At 40.6% G+C, this 18,206-nt stretch overlaps 1 long non-coding RNA gene across 1 annotated transcript in view; it reads right to left on the bottom strand.

Annotated features, from left to right (window-relative positions):
* The window catches only part of LOC8155359, a 5,050-nt gene continuing 3,891 nt past the window's right edge, over positions 17,048-18,206 (bottom strand). Inside the window, exon 5 of the long non-coding RNA XR_002453056.1 lies at positions 17,048-17,634. This is a non-coding gene — a long non-coding RNA (uncharacterized LOC8155359). The remainder of the gene's footprint in view (positions 17,635-18,206) is intronic.

Raw genomic sequence — 18,206 nt, 5'->3', positions numbered from 1 at the left:
GTAGTGACACTAAGAAATGCCAACAATCTTCTATCTTCTTTGGTTCCTCAAATGAGACAAATGAGTAGTGCTCACAAAAGGATGCTAGCCTTGATCTTGTTTGTACACCACTTTGAATTCCACCAATAACTTGATCCAATGGATGATCTCTTGCTATGCTTGTAGGTTGGAGTATTAGGAGTTGATTACTTTAACTTGTTTTATTTTGATTTTGACCATCATCATGAGAGCCACTAGTACTAGCTTGATTTATATCAATTTGCACTTCTTGATTGATCATGTGAATATCACTATCATCATCAACTTGCCTTGGCCTTATGTCACCAACATCCATGTTTCTCATTGCATTAGCCAATTGATCTCCTCTCACATCATCAAGATTTTGAGCTTCACTTTGAGATCCTTCAGTTTCATCAAACTCAACATCATAAACTTCTTCCAATGTGCCACTTGCCAAGTTCCAAACTCTATATGCCTTGCTTATGGTGGAATAACCAAGTAAGAACCCTTCATCACATTTCTTATCAAACTTGCTCAACTTAGTGCCTTTCTTGAGAATGTAGCATTTGCAACCAAACACTCTAAAGTATGCAATGTTGGGTTTTCTTCCATTCAATAGCTCATATGGTGTCTTCCCAAGCTTCCCATGGCAATAGAGACAGTTGCTACAATAGCAAGCCGTGTTGATGGCTTCACTCCAAAATGAATGACTAACTTTGTATTCACTAAGCATTGATCTAGCCATGTCAATCAAAGTTCTATTCATCCTTTCAAGTACACCACTGGATTGAGGAGTGTATGTTGGAGAGAATTGATGTCCAATGCCAAGATCATCACATAATTCCTCAATTCTTGTATTCTTGAATTCACTACAATTGTCACTTCTAATCTTCTTGATAGTGGTTTCAAACTCATTTTGCACCCTCTTGACAAAAGACTTGAATAGATCACAAACATCACTCTTGTCATAGAGGAAAAACACCCAAGTGTATCTAGTGTAGTCATCAACTATCACAAATCCATACTTGTTGCCACCAATGCTAGTGTATGTTGTTGGCCCAAATAAATCCATGTGCAATAGCTCAAATGCCTTTGATGTGCTCATTTCACTTTTCTTAGGATGTGCATTTCCAACTTGCTTTCCGGCTTGACAAGCACTACATGGTTTATCCTTCTCAAAAGTGACATCCTTCAAGCCTCTAACTAATTCATGCCTCAAAAGTTTGTTCAATTGTTTCATTCCAACATGACCAAGCCTTCTATGCCACAACCAACCCAAACTTGATTTGCTAATTAGGCAAGATGTCAATTGACTGTCACTATCATTGAAATCAACCAAGTATAAGCTACCATGCCTAAATCCTCTGAATATCAAGTTTGATCCATCAACACTAACCACTTCAACATCATCACTACCAAAGATGCACTTGAAACCAAGGTCACAAAGTTGTTCAATTGACAAGAGATTGAAATCAAGGCTTTCTACTAGCAACACATTTGATATGCTCATGTCATTTGAGATAGCAATTTTACCAAGCCCCTTGACCTTGCCTTTCTTGTTGTTTCCGAAGGTCATTGAATCAAAGACACCATTTTGACTAGTATCAATTGATTTGAACATACAAGACTCTCCGGTCATATGTTGAGTGCACCCACTATCAAGCACCCAATGCCTTCCTCTGGCTTTGTAATTGACCTACAAGACAAGATTAATTCATTTTAGGTACCCAAACTTGATTGGGTCCTCCAAGGTTAGCAACTAAGCTCTTTGGTACCCAAATGGCTTTCTTCTATGAGCCCATCCATGGTGCACCAATGAACTTAGCATTAACACCTTTTTGTATCCTTGGTAAGCATGTAGGAAGAATTAAGCTTAATTAAGGATACATTAGCTTTGGGTTTCTTGTTCATGCATTGTTGCTCTAAGTGACCAACTTGCTTGCAAGCTTTGCAATATTGGCCATTGTTCTTCACAAAATGTGTCTTGTGTGGAGCAAAGGCGGCCTTGCCTTTCTTGGGGTTATAGCCTAATCCCTCTTTATATAGAGAAGCTCTTTGGCTACCCAAGCACATAAGCAAGCGGTCCTCACCACCATAAGCCTTGGCAAAGGTGTGATTGAGCTCTTTCACCTCCTTCTTGAGAATTTCATTCTCAACTTTTAGTGTGGTGTCACCAGTGAAACCATCACTACTAGATGAGGATGATGTAGATGTGCTACATGAAGGGTTAGTGGAAGCAATAACATTAGGCTTACACAAGATATCACATGTTATGCCTATGTTGCAAGTTTTAGCTTTTTCAACTTTAGTTGGCATGGATTCACATTTGTCAACTAGAGAGGAATGAGCTTCTTTAAGCTTAGTGTGAGCCTTTTAAAGCTTCTTATGGTCTTCCTTTACACTCTCATAAGACTCGCTAAGCTCATCAAGTTCTTGCATAAGAGTTTTCTTATCCTTAAGCAAGGCCTTGCACTCCCTTCTAGTTTCTTTATAGTGATGAGTGCAATCTTCTAGCATAGTGATTAGTTCATCTTTAGTTGTTTCATCATCATCACTTTCACTATCACTAGCATGGTCACTCTCATCATTGGATGATACCTTAGTGGCCTTAGCCATGTAGCATGATGGAGTGTCGAAGATGGAGCTCTTTCCTTGAATTGCAATGCTAGCATGCCCCTTCTTCTTGGTGCTCTCATCATCACTTAAGGAGTCATCACTATCCCAAGTTGCAACATGAGCATCACCCTTCTTCTTGTTTGAGCCTTCCTTCTTTTCTTGATTCTTCTTTTGCTTCTTTCTTTCCTTCTTGATAGCATCTTCATCATCACTATCATATGGGCACTTGGCGATGAGATGATCCTTGCTATGGCATCTAAAGCACCTCATGGAATGGTCATTCTTCTTGGAGGAGCTCTTCTTTCTTCTTTCTCGATAGCCCTTCTTCTTTATAAACTTGCCAAATCTCATGATAAGAAGAGCCATCTCCTCATCATCATCACTATCACAAGAGCTTGTTTCTCCTTCACTTGATCATTCTTGCTTGGCTTTGCCCTTAGATGTGGATGCCTTGAATGCCACACTCTTCTTCTTCTCATCATCCTTCTTGTCACCTTCCTTCTTCTTCTTCTTGATCAACTCATCCTTTTCATCATCTTCTCTATAGGCATCATCGGTCATCACCTCTTGAAAGACTTGTTGGGGAGTTGATTCACTAAGTGTTGTCTTGACTAACACGGTGATCAATGTGTCAAATCTCTTGGGCAAGCTTCTCAAGAACTTCATAGAGAATTGACTATCTTTCACTTCTTCCCCAAGTGCCTTGAGCTCATTCACAATGACTTGCAACTGGTGAAACATCTTCGGCACACTTTCATCTTCATGCATCTTGAAGCTAGAGAACTTCTCTTGGAGAATATAAGCTTTGGCGGTCTTGGTACCTTTGGTGCCCTCGAATGTTTCTTCTAATTTTGCCCAAGCATCATGAGCAATCTCAATGTTCTTGATTTGCTCAAAGGTCTTGTCATCAAGAGCTTCATGAAGAGCACTAATAGCAATATCATTGCATTGTAGCTTCTTCGCTTCAACTGGTGTTGGTGCATTCTCATTTGCAACCTCGAACTTTGTTTCAGTCACCTTCCAAACATCTCTATTGATTGACTTGAGATGGGCGGTCATCTTGACCTTTCAATATGCATAATTTGTGCCATCAAAGTAAGGTGCCTTCTTGGTGTTGTTGATATGCAAACTAAGAGCCATTTCCTCACCAAAGGTTGTTAAGCCTCAATTAAATGGTGCCTTAGCTCTGATACCACTTGAAAGGTCCAAATGGCTAGAGGAGGGTGAATAGCCTATTTAAATTTTCTACAAACTTCAACTAGACAAGTTGAATAGTAAAACAGATGGTGAAGTTATTCTACCACTAGCACAACTAAGCTATGCAAGCCACCTACACAAATCTAGCAAGAAAGCTAAACACTAAGTTACTACAAGAAAGCACAACTAGAAGCTAGCTACACTCCTAAACAAGATAGCTAAGCTAAACAAACTACACAACTAGCAAGGTATGCACAAAAGTAAAGGAGAGGGGAGTGATTGTTATACCAACATTTTAGAGTAGATATATAACCAATCAATCAATCACAATTACAATAGAATCCTCAGCAATAGATGACACAAGATTTTTTATCGAGGTTCACTTGCTTCCCGGCAAGCTAGTCCTCGTTGTGGCGATACACCCACTTGATGGATCACGAGCTAATTGGCAATTCAAAGCCAAACCCTCAATGGGTGCCACACATCCACTCACAAGATGGGGATCCTCCAAGCCACAAGCAATCCACTAGAGTAGCCAATTGCGATCTCTCATGGGGAAGGCTCAAAAACCCCTCACAGATCACTTGGCGAAGCTCAAAACAATCTCCAATCATGAGCTCAACACCACTACTGCTCCAAGCCGTCTAGGGCGTCGAGAAACACCCAAGAGTAACAAGAAATCCACAACAAACTCAAAGATCAAGTGCCACTAGATGCAACTCTCAATGCAATGCACTTGAATCTCACACTACTACTACAGAATGAGGCATTGGTCGATGCCCAAAATGGCCAAAAACCTCGGCCTTTTTGCGGCCCGGGCTTAAAGGCCCCTTTAACACCGGTTCGTAACATGAACCGGTGCTAAAGGGTCCTGCCCAACGGCTACTGACAGGTGCTGTCGGGGCAGGGACCCTTTAGCACCGGTTCGTGTTACAAACCGGTGCTAAAGGGTCCCCTTTAGCACCGGCCAGTGCCACGGGCCGAGGCAAAGCCTTTAGCACCGATTTGTAACACAAACCGGTGCTAAAGGGTGAACCTTTAGCACCGGTTTTTGCCCTGAACCGGTGCTAAAGGTCCGGTTTATAGGCCAGATCCCTCCTCCTCTCTGCCCATTTGAAATCGAGAGCACCATTCACCATTGTTGTTCTTGGAGCTTGTTCTTCCTTGTTCTTCATCTCCGACGCCCATCGTTGATCTTCTTCGACTCCGTCATCGTTTCTTCGTGTTTGGAGGTGACTAACTTTTGTCTTTCTTGTCTTTTTCATGTTGTTTTTGGCTTGTGATGTTCCCTTTATTTTTAGCTCAAATCCACATGTTCTTGCTTATTTCATGGTTGACCTAGTATTAATGTAGTTTGCAAGAATGAATTATAGTATCTTTTTATTATCTTAGAAAGTAGGATAATTCAAATTAATTGGTTTGTTAATATCAATTGATTTATTTTTATTACTACACAATGTCCATTGTATAATTTAGAAGATTTGTTGAAGTAACTAGACAAATAAAGGATATTATTAGGTTCTTCTTTAATCATACATGTTTACTAGTAGATGTGGGATTTATAATTGTTTAAAAATTGAGTATGGATAGTAGATGGCAACCATGACCGGGTCTTCGGTCTCTCAACGGGTTCAAAAGTGATACCGGCCGGAACTCCCTCTCATTACTTGTGGCAAGTGTGGCCAGAAGATTGTGATGGAGTACAAAGTGTCGAAAGAGGGAGTAAACAAGGGTCATATATTCTACAAGTGTCCGGATCGTAATGTGAGTTATTTCCAGACATTTGCTTATATATGTGCATATTTTTTTAAATGATATTAATTAAACTTTTGATTATCTCTTTTAATTTCAGTGGGACGGTACCGGCGGATGTACAAGTTGGTACTGGGAGGAAGAATACATTGAACACATTAAGAAATCTTTTGCACAGGTGGTTGAGGCTGAAGGTGGTGAGGCAGTGAGCCGACGAAAGGAGTTCAATGATGTTGATCAAGCGAATGATCTATCTATTATAGTTGGGATCGGACGCAAACTAATTATGTTGCTTAAGTGCATTTTAGTTTTGGTTTTTTTAGTGCTAGTTGCGATTGTATTTGTTGTAGCCAAGCTTTCATGAATTAATCAACTATGTATCTTAGGCATGTTGTACAATAAGATGAGAAATTATATGTGTGCATGGTTTTCATAATATATATGTTATATTTAATGCAGATGGTAACACGTAATTGGATGTATAATGCCGATCGGTGCTCCGAAGAGTTCATTAATGGCATGCACTATTTCTTAAGTGTGGCCGAGACAAATAAGAGGGACGGTTTCATGTGCTGTCCATGTGCCGTGTGCAAGAATTTGACAGAATATTCTAACTCAAGAACTCTTCATTCGCACTTATTAAAGTCTAGTTTCGTACCAAACTATATTTGTTGGACCAAACATGGAGAAAGCGGGATTATAATGGATGAAGGTGAAGAAGAAGAAGAGAATTGGACCATGCCAATATTATTGCTCAGTACGGTGGCTTCAATGATGTGGCAATGGGGGGAGATAATGAAGAAGAGGTAGCGGCAGAAGATGATCGGGGCGATGATGCTTTTGGTGATGCCATCCGTGATGCACAAAGAGAATGTCAAAGTAATAAAGAGAAAGTCAAGTTCGAGCTCATGCTAGAGGACCACAGGAAATCGCTATATCCCACCGCTGAAGAGGGGCAAAAAAAGCTAGGTACCACACTGGAATTGCTGCAATGGAAGGCAAAGAATGGTACATGTGACAAGGCATTTGGGCAGTTATTGAAGATCATAAAAAAGATGCTTTCGAAAGGCAATGAATTACCCACCACTACGTATGAAGCAAAACAGGTCGTCTGCCCTTTGGGATTAGAAATCCAGAAGATACACGCATGTCCTAATGACTGCATCCTCTACCGTGGGGAGGAATACGAGAATTTGGATGCATGTCCAGTATGTAAGGCATCACGGTATAAGATTAGGCGAGATGATCCTGGCGATGTTGAGGGTGATGAACGTCATAGGAAGAAAATTCCTGCCAAGGTTATGTGGTATGCTCCTATAATACCACGATTAAAATATCTATTCAGAAATAAGGACAATGCAAAGTTGTTGCGGTGGCATAAAGAAGACCGTAAGATAGACAATATGCTGAGACACCCTGCCGATGGATCCCAGTGGAGAGCGATAGACAGAGAATTCCCAGATTTTGCAGATGATGCTAGAAACTTGCGGTTTGCCTTAAGTACAGATGGTATGAATCCTTTCGGTGAGCAGAGCAGTAGTCACAGCACTTGGCCAGTTACTCTATGTATCTACAACCTTCCTCCATGGCTATCCATGAAGCGGAAGTTTATTATGATGCCGGTGCTTATCCAAGGACCGAAGCAACCTGGCAATGACATAGATGTCACCTAAGGCCATTAGTTGAGGAACTTCAACTTTTATGGAGCAAACCAGGAGTTCACGTGTGGGATGAGTACAAACAAGAGCACTTTGATCTGCGAGCATTGCTGTTTGTAACAATCAATGATTGGCCAGCTCTGAGTAATCTTTCCGGCCAGTCAAACAAGGGATATAATGCATGCACACATTGTTATGAAGACCTTGACTGTGTATTTTTGAAAAAATGTCGAAAGGTCGTGTACCTTGGCCACTGTCGGTTTCTTCCTGTGAACCACCCAGTACGAAAGAAAGACAAGCATTTTAAAGGCAAGGCAGACCACCGGACCAAACCTCTCAATCGAACCGAGGATGATGTACTCGAAATGGTCAAGGATATAAAAGTGGTATTTGGAAAGGGACGAGGCAGCGAACCTATTCCCAAGGATGCTAAGGGACACGTACCCATGTGGAAGAAGAAATCCATATTTTGGGAGCTACCTTACTGGAATGTCCTAGAGGTCCGCAACGCGATCGACGTGATGCATCTGACAAAGAATCTTTGTGTGAACTTGCTTGGATTCATGGGTGTCTACGGGAAGTCTAAGGATTCACTTGAAGCACGACAAGACTTGCAGCGCATGAAAGAACGAGACAACCTGCATCCAGAAAAGACAGATGATGGACGTCATTACTTAAGCCCTGCTAGCTACACTCTGAGCAAAGAAGAGAAGGAAAGCATGTTTGAATGTCTTAGCAGCATCAAGGTCCCATCTGGATTCTCCTCTAATATCAAGGGAATAATTAATGTGCCAGAGAAGAAATTCCTGAACTTGAAGTCCCATGACTGTCACGTTCTAATGACGCAATTGCTGCCGGTGATTTTAAGAGGAATTTTACCTCCACACGTACGTCTAGCCACCGTAAAGCTATGTGCATTCCTCAATGCAATTTCTTAGAAGGCAATCAATCCAGAGCAACTAGCTACTCTGCAAAATGATGTCATTCAATGTCTCGTCAGCTTTGAGTTGGTGTTCCCTCCATCCTTCTTCGATATCATGACACACCTCCTAGTTCATCTCATCAAAGAGATTTGTATTCTCGGTCCTGTGTTCCTACACAACATGTTCCCCTTCAAGAGATTCATGGGTGTCCTAAAGAAATATGTCCATAGTCGTTCCCGGCCAGAATGAAGCATTGCCAAGGGCTACGGAACAGAGGAGGTCATAGAGTTCTGTGTTGACTTTATTCTAGACCTTGACACAATTGGCATTCCTGAATCTCGACATGAGGGCAGACTCAGCGGAAAGGGAACACTTGGGAAGAAAACATATATTGGTACGGGAGACGATTACTTCAATAAAGCACTACACAGTTCTCCAGAACTCCTCATTGGTGGAACCATATGTTGAGGTACACAAAGATTTCCTACGGTCCCAGTGGCCCGGGAAGAATGAAGCTTGGATAATGCGTCAGCACATGGAAACTTTTGGTGATTGGTTGCGCAAAAAATGTCAAGGTGATGAAAACATTGATGAGCAGCTTTATTTGTTGGCCAGGCAACCATCATGGCATGTCCTCACGTACAAAGGATACGAGATAAATGGTAACACATTTTACACAGTTGGCCAAGATAAAAGGAGCACCAACCAAAATAGTGGTGTACGCGTGGATGCCACGGATCCAAATGGGAACAGACAAACATATTATGGATGCATAGAAGTCATATGGGAACTAGTCTATGTAGCTAATTTTAAAGTTCCTTTGTTCCGGTGTCAATGGGTGAAGATGACCGGAGGTGGGGTAAAAGTTGACAAGGAGTATGGGATGACAACCGTGGACCTTAACAATAGTGGGTTCAAAGACGAACCATTCGTCCTTGCTGTAGACATGAGTCAGGTGTTCTATCTCAAAGATATGTCTACGAAACCAAAAAGAGGAAAAAATGATGACCACTCAATCATCAATGAGCCAAAGCGCCACATTGTCCTTTCTGGGAAAAGAAACATTGTCGGAATTGAGGACAAGTCAGACATGTCAGGCGATTACGAAAGGGATGATCAAATTCTGCCCTTCATAGTCAACAAAGACCCAAGCATTCTGTTAAACAATGAGGATACTCCATGGTTACGGCAGGATCATAACCAAGGGTCATACGTCAAGAAGAAGTTCACTGTTGTGTCGGCTTAACATAAAGTCATGTTTAATATTATGTGTTGTAAAATGTATGAATTTTGAGAAATGTACGAATTCTGAGAATTGTATGAAACTATATTTGAGAATTGTGAATTTTGATGAGTGTATCAAACTTTGTATTCATGACTTTTCCATTCGAGACCATCTAGGGTTCTGAAACCGCTGCATGGCTATGAATTCTCTGAAAATTCAAAATTTAGTGGTTCAAACTATTCCAAATGGAAAGTTGACAATTAGACAAAATGTAGAACTTGATGAGTGTAACAAACTTTGTATTCATGACTTTTCCATTTGGGACCATCTAGGGTTCGGTCAAAGGGTGTTTTTGTAAAAACCAATGCTTTGACTTTGGTCAAACTTGATCAAATGGCCCATTTGATGACTTCGAATGAAAAAATTTTGAATACAAAGTTGTTAGAGATCATCAAGATCTACATTTTATATATTGTCCATTTTTACATTTGGATAATTTTGAGCCAATCCTAATCACATTTCTATAAAATCCAAGACAGGTTTTGGTCAAACTTGGTCAAATGACAAACTAAATTACTTAAAATGAAAAAAATTTGAACACCAAGTTGTTATATATCATCAAGATCTAAACTTTTTATATACACAACTTTTCCATTTGAGAAAGTTTAAGTTAACAATACCCACCAATTCTTGAATCTCACACAAACTATATGAAACTATATGTGTCAATTGTGGATTTTCAACTACACCTTCCCAAAACTTTCTCAAATGCAAAAATGGTCTATATATGAAATGTAGATTTTGATGAGTGGAACAATATTGGTATTCATGACTTTTCCATTCGAGACAATCTAGGGTTCCAAAACCGCTACGTGGCTATGAATGCTCTGAAAATTCAAAATTCAGTGGTTCAAACTTTTCCAAATGGAAAGTTGACCATTAGACAAAATGTAGAACTTGATGAGTGTAATAAACTTTGTATTCATGACCCTTCCATTTGGGACCATCTATGGTTCGTTCAAAGGGTGTTTTTGTAAAAACCAATGCTTTGACTTTGGTCAAACTTGATCAAATGGCCCATTTGATGACTTCAAATGAAAAAAAATTAATACAAAGTTGTTAGAGATCATCAAGATCTACATTTTATATGTTGTCCATTTTTACATTTGGATAATTTTGAGCCAATCCTAATCACATTTCTATAAAATCCAAGACGGGTTTTGGTCAAACTTGGTCAAATGACAAACTAAATTACTTAAAATGAAAAAATTTTGAACACCAAGTTGTTATATATCATCAAGATCTAAACTTTTTATATACACAACTTTTCCATTTGAGAAAGTTTAAGTTAACAATACCCACCAATTCTTGAATCTCACACAAACTATATGAAACTATATGTGTCAATTGTGGATTTTCAACTACACCTTCCCAAAACTTTCTCAAATGCAAAAATGGTCTATATATGAAATGTAGATTTTGATGAGTGTATCAAACTTTGTATTCATGACTTTTCCATTCGAGACAATCTAGGGTTCCGAAACCGCTGCGTGGCTATGAATTCTCTGAAAATTCAAAATTCAGTGGTTCAAACTTTTCCAAATGGAAAGTTGACCATTAGACAAAATATAGAAACTTGATGAGTGTAACAAACTTTGTACTAATCACTTTTCCATTTGGGACCATCTAGGGTTCGGTCAAAGGGTGTTTTTGTAAAAACTAATGCTTTGACTTTGGTCAAACTTGATCAAATGGCCCATTTGATGACTTCAAATGAAAAAATTTTGAATACAAAGTTGTTAGAGATCATTAAGATCTACATTTTATATATTGTCCATTTTTACATTTGGATAATTTTCATCCAACCCTAATCACATTTCTATAAAATCCAAGACGGGTTTTGGTCAAACTTGGTCAAATGACAAACTAAATTACTTAAAATGAAAAAATTTTGAACACTAAGTTGTTAGATATCATCAAGATCTAAACTTTTTATATACACAACTTTTCTATTTGAGAAAGTTTAAGTTAACAATACCCACCAATTCTTGAATCTCACACAAACTATATGAAACTATATGTGTCAATTGTGGATTTTCAACTACACCTTCCCAAAACTTTCTCAAATGCAAAAATGGTCTATATATTAAATGTAGATTTTGATGAGTGGAACAATATTGGTATTCATGACTTTTCCATTCGAGACCATCTAGGGTTCCGAAACCGCTGCGTGGCTATGAATTCTCTGAAAATTCAAAATTCAGTGGTTCAAACTTTTCCAAATGGAAAGTTGACCATTAGATAAAATGTAGAACTTGATGAGTGTAACAAACTTTGTATTAATGACTTTTCCATTTGGGACCATCTAGGGTTCGGTCAAAGGGTGTTTTTGTAAAAACCAATGCTTTGACTTTGGTTAAACATGAACAAATGGCCCATTTGATGACTTCAAATGAAATAATTTTGAATATAAAGTTGTTAGAGATCATCAAGATCTACATTTTATATATTGTCCATTTTTCTATTTGGATATTTTTGAGCCAATCCTAAGCACATTTCTTTAAAATCCAAGACGAGTTTTGGTCAAACTTGGTCAAATGACAAACTAAATTACTTAAAATGAAAAACTTTTGAATACCAAGTTGTTATATATCATCAATGTAACAGAACCGACCAAATTATAAGAGATTAAGCCTAATAGTGACCATTTGCATAGTCAAACCAACAGACTTAAGCCCATATAATCCCGGTAGTCCGTGAAATCTCGAAGGATTTCAAACCACACATCGCATAACAGACAAGATCGTAATAAGTTTAGCGGTCGCCATCCACAAATACATCCAGATTACAACATTCATAAATACATCGGAGTGCTTAGGTTATTAGAAACCAAGTTCTTCAAGTAGCGGAAGCTTCATAGTTCGAAAATACAACACACACACTTAGTCTGATACAGTGCCATAGTGCAGTCATTCCCACAAAAGCAAAGAAGAGACGGAGTGACCATCGCCCTTGGTCTAGTCATCACCCATGGCGGGGTACAGACAGAGGATGCAATAACCATAGTACATTTGACCATCTGCAAAACAACATGGGAATAGAACCCTGAGTACGAGAAGGTACTCAGCTAGACTTACCCGTCATAAACTTAAAATAAAGACTCATCAAGGATCATGAAGGCTATATAGTGGGGTAGCTGACAACCAATTCGCAAAACTGCATGATTTTCCTATCCTATCCTACATAAAACTTTTCTTCTTTTAATTTTGCTCAGGTTGGAAGTAGCTTTACCTATTATCTAGGTTTGCACCTGTACTATTACAAGCAAGTATAAGGCTATGATAGTACCTCATCACAGCATTCCTTGAAAACTATTCATCAATATAACCCAAGTGTTCCATAGTTCTTACTACGAGGACAGGGCTCATGTCAAGTGCTCACTATCCAGGAGCGATGGCGATTCGAATCGATTTCTAACCAGCTGGCGAGTTCATTCCCCACACAAACCACACTCACTGATCAAGTGAGCTACAGATCACCGTATTGCACTATCCAGGACCAATTCGCGGGTTCGACAAGCACCGCCCGTACCCGAGGACCGTTCCGGCGACCGAGGTATCCAAGGTATACCAAGGTTGCGCGCCGCGCCCTCGTCGTTCTCCTCAACCATCACCAATACAACGCGTACATCGGGCCGATTCCCGGCCCGGATAGTGCTCAGGCTTCGCGGTCGGAACGACTTATCCTTCCAGCTAAATGTGGGGCATGCGTTCAACATGACAAGAGGGCCATCAACGATCGGTCCTTAATCGACACAGGCAGGGGCACTATGGTCAACCCACCATAAGACCCTGCTCGGTCTCCAATTACATTCCACACTTGGTTATTCTTTTCCCCGAGCAACCAACGCTCAAACAAGCAGGTATCCGCCTATATCTCGCAGGTGACATGAAATCACCCGACTTCTACCGGACTAAGCAAGCTAAGCATAGACTTCGTGCCTATCTACATAGGACAAGGTAGGTGAACAAGTAGGGATAACAAGGAGTACATATGCATCAACGGTATCAAGCAATTCCTATCACTTAAATGCAATATAGTAGAACAAGTATAGTGCTTTGTATAAGTTAGCGAGAATAGGGAGACTTAGGATGCTCCGAGGCTTGCCTTTCTCAAACGTGCTGGGTCGGTGATCCGGACACTCCTGCAGTTCCTCTCCGGGTTCCTGTGCTTCCGGAGGTTCCTGCTCCTGAATCTCCTCTGTCTCCTCGGGTCCCACTTCGTTCTCCTGCGAGCCTGTATGATGCATGGGTGCTCATGAGTGGAATGCGAGATGCCCGAGTGGATGCTTGTATGAGAAAGTACCAAAGGAGTCATGACATGATGCATAGGTGATGCACTTGGTCATACTTATTACAAGGTAGTCAACATTATCCAAGAATAAACAATTGAATCAAACATCTACTGCATGCTCTTCTACAATTATTTTTTTTAAATGCAACCAGCAACCCACATGATGCTTCAAAGATACATCAAACCCAACTTATTCCATTCAACCTATATATACAACCATTCAAAATTTTCTTTATTCATTTATAGGCCCATAAAGATTACATGCAATTCTGTTTATCAATAAATTCCACAAAAATTACAGGAGACTACCAGCTAAGTATAAAGTCTACTGTAAATTTTTCATGATTTTTGGATACTTATTTTGAGCCACAAAAATCACAAGATTAATTAATAAGGCAAGTATAATCACTCTACTGGGATACAAGTGTCAAACAACAGATTTCATATTTTTACAATTCGTATAATATCATACGAAACACCCACAAAATTTTCCAGATTTATTGCATGAGCCAATTAATTATTAAAAATCATAAATCACTGCCATGCAAGCATTTAAATTACCATAAATTCATTTATACACCAAATAATATGTAGCAATATTTTCCCAGTGAGTAAACATACATGCAAAGCCAACAAATCAAGTTTCACATTTTTCTGAGCCATATTTTATTTACTTATGCATTTTCTAAGTTTAGCAAAACATAGATTAATTATATTCACACAGAAAAGTTACTCAAACATGACATGCAAACATACTAGGCTATAGATCTGGAAATAAGGAACACATCAAAATTTATTTCATTCAATTTGGAGCTGTAGAACTCAAGATATAGATTTTACAAACTTTAAATCAATTTCTAGAAAACACTATTTTAAGAAAACCGACGAAAAAGGCTACGCACACCCAGATCTACACCCACCGGGGTACCCCTGCGACTGACAGTGGGTCCCCGACCCCACCGGTCAGCGAGACTGAGAGAGAGCTCACCTCCGATGAGCAGATCTCGCCGGCGGTGAGGTCTCCGGCCACGGGGTGAGCACCAACGTGCTCCCCGCAACAAGGCGCACCCAACGGTACCCTTGGATTGGCCGGAGGGTGACCGGAACACCTCCGACGAGCATGCATGGCGGCACGGCGGCGCTGCTCGCCGTGGCCAGGCCGCTCCGGCGCGGTAGAGCGTGCGCAAACGGCTCTCCGAGCTTCCTCAACACCCTACCGACCTAGCGCGACAAAGAACGAGCGAAAGGAGGCAGAGAAACGCTAGATCCGTCGCGGCGGAGTACTCCAGCGAGCTCGGGGTAACTCCGGCGAGCGATTCATGGCGCTCGACGGACTCTCACCTCGGTAGAACGTTCGCACGAGCTTACCCTAGCGACGGCGAGTGCGCTGGTGCTCTTGGCGTCGAGGTTGGGGCTCTGGTGCGACCGGCGGTGAGCGGCGGAGCTTTCTCCGGCAATGGCGCGCGGAGGAGCTGCTGCTGCTGCGCGGTGCGAGCGGAGGAGGAAGGGAGAGAGGGAGACAGGCGACAGAGTGGAGGGAGGCGGTCTGGGAGCCCGAGCCGGCGTCGCGACCAGGGGGGGTTGGAGGCCGGCCGCGGCGCGTCCAACGCCGGCGTACGGCTGCCACGTGGCCGGCGCCGGGTGGAGCGAGGCGCGTCCGCGCGCGGGAGAGAGAAGAAGGGGGAGGCAGGCCGGGCCGCTCGCTGGGCCGAAAGGGAAGCGGGGTTGGCCCAGCAGCGCCTGCCCCTTTCCTTTTTTTTTGAAATTCTTTTCTCAAATTCTTTTCTAAATTCATTTGGGATATTTAAAAATCATTTTCACCTCTTGCTCCCAAAAACAAAGTTGTCCCAAAATAAAAACTCTACAACTTTGCTTTAATAAGCAAGACCAAATTCCCAATAGAATTTGAACTACAAATTAAAACTTAGTTCTAGGTTTTTAAATAAATCCAATTTGGAAATTTTGTATAAATTCCATTTCTCAATTTCTATAGCTCCAAAAATTGCACAAAAATATTCTTAATTCTTCTTACACATAAATCAACCTAGTTTGGATATTTCACAATTTTGGAAGCAAGTATCATATTTTTAGCATATTTAAAACTCATGAAATAAAGCACATAAAATCATACTTGAGAAGAATGACATGCTCATGATGCTTATGCTTGATGAGGATGCTTATGCATTGCTTTGACAAGGCTAAGTGCATGCTTCACACCTAGGGTGTTACAATCAAGATCTAAACTTTTTATATACACAACTTTTTATATATTTTTATATGATAAATAGATTTTTTATTTGATGAAAACTATACCCTACTAGCATTCCGAGTAATAAATAACAAAAATAAAAATTTTAACGTCAATATGATGTGAAAATAGATTTCCAGTTGATTGGATATAGTTTTTGTAAATTTATTGGAATAATATATTTTTGTATTAACAAAATACTAAATATTTCTTACAAAATTATTGCAAATTATAAAAATACAGCAAGATATTTAAGGTTAAAAATTTTTATGTGTACATTAAAAAAATTACAATATATATGACTGTTTAAAAAATATTATGCAAAATATTTAATTTACTATACAATTTATAATATAAAATGTATATATAGACACTTTAAAAACCCTAAACTAAAAAACAGGGCCTTTAGAACCGGCCCATAGTGTGAACCGGTGCTAAAGGGCCCTGAAAATTTCAGGAGCTGCCCTAGCGCGTGCAGGACCTTTTAGCACCGGTCCGTGGCTGGCACCGGTGCTAAAGGGTCCCTTTAGCACCGGCTGGTAACACGAGCCGGTGCTAAAGGGTCACCCTTTAACACCGGCTCATGTTGCCAGCCAGTGTTAAAGACCCTTTAGCACCGGTTCTAGCCACGGACCGGTGCTAAAGGGTCCGCCCCTATATAAACGCACAGACGTCCTGGATCTGAACAGTTCCTTCGTCTTCGTCGAGCAGAGCCCTTCGTCTTCGCCGCCGCCATTCGTCTGTGCCCGCACGCCGTCCGTCAAGCACCGCCGCGCCACCGTCTCCAGCGTCGCCGTCGACTACCGCGGCCGCGCGGCCGTCCACCACCGCTGCTGCGGTCATCTACACCTCCAGCGCGTCGTCCACCATCGATCCGGCCCCCACGTATAGACTCCAAACCGACATGGATATATGGCTGCTGTGTTTATATATTTATATAGTAGAGAAAATATGATTTTATATAACTATATCAAACCATATATACATATCTGCTGCGTTTATATATAACTATGAAACCATATATATATATATATGTATATATACTAGGATCATGCCCGTGTGTTGCAATGGGAACAAACTTATGCTATGATAATTTTAATTTTACTTGTATTGACCTGTGAGCGCTATTTTTGTGCAATTGCAGCACTTCACCTGATTTCATTGGTAAGTGGGTTCCCTGACAGTGAGCATACACTTCAATTCTAGGCTCTTGCGGCACTCCGCCAGGTACAAAAGTCATAAACATGATAAAAAATAAAAAAGTACAAAGATCATCCATTGTCATCGAGGCACAACATATTGCTGCACAACCTAGTGCAGTAAAATTTGAATAAGAAAAAGTAGAATAGAACATACATTTCAGTGGATACGGCAGTATAAACAAAAAAAAGGCAAAAAGGCATGTCAAATTTTAAGTCGATATAAATCACATATAATAAACTCCCTATGTCAAATCCTTCCTGATCAACCAACTGCCGCAGCTAGTATCCATCATCACGCATTGTGGTTTGGTTTTGGAGAGTTCAGACTGCTGCTCTGCAGCAGGTCTATGAACTTCGACCTTGATTGCAATCGTTGCCCTTGCCGAGTTCTTTGTCTTACTTTGTCATACAAGATTCCTTTAGAGATATGTTTGGTGTCATCACCCACAACCAAAATCACCTAGAAATCAATAAAATAGTTTAGAGTTGTGCAAATATTTTGACAGAATTTGATGAGTCATAGAGGCTTGGAGCAGACACCCCTTTTTTGGGGGCAAAGCTAGCCGAAAGAATCAATAGAGTCTTTAAAATTACAAAGTGGCCTAGCGTAAATTCCATCGGGATCGGCTGACCCCAACAAGGTGGTCTAGCTCCACCCCTGCTTTTTCCTGCTCTGGGATGTGTTTTCCAACAAGCAAAACAATGCAATTCGGGTAGGCTCGAACATACTACTCCTTGTACTATGACCTCAGATACACCTTTGAATATTTTAAATGTTAACAGACAACTTTCAACATCAAAAAGATGCATTTGAGTAGAGGTTGGGATTCAGGAATGTAGTTGTCGGTGTTTTCCCCACGGGGGTCACACCAACAAGTGAATTTGTATGCGTGCTTTCCTTTCCCAGATGGTGATGCAAAAAGACACAAGGATTTATCCTGGTTCGGACAAGAGAAAGCCCTACGTCCAGCAGGGGGAGGGAGTTTGTATTATTTTGCACCTAAGTGCTTGTACAAGGGTGAATACAAGCGT

The sequence above is a fragment of the Sorghum bicolor genome, chromosome 5 (genome assembly GCF_000003195.3).
Source record: "Sorghum bicolor cultivar BTx623 chromosome 5, Sorghum_bicolor_NCBIv3, whole genome shotgun sequence".
Lineage (NCBI taxonomy): Eukaryota > Viridiplantae > Streptophyta > Magnoliopsida > Poales > Poaceae > Sorghum > Sorghum bicolor.
The sequence above is the reverse complement of the archived record's forward strand: the minus strand, read 5'-3'. Positions and strand labels throughout refer to the sequence as shown.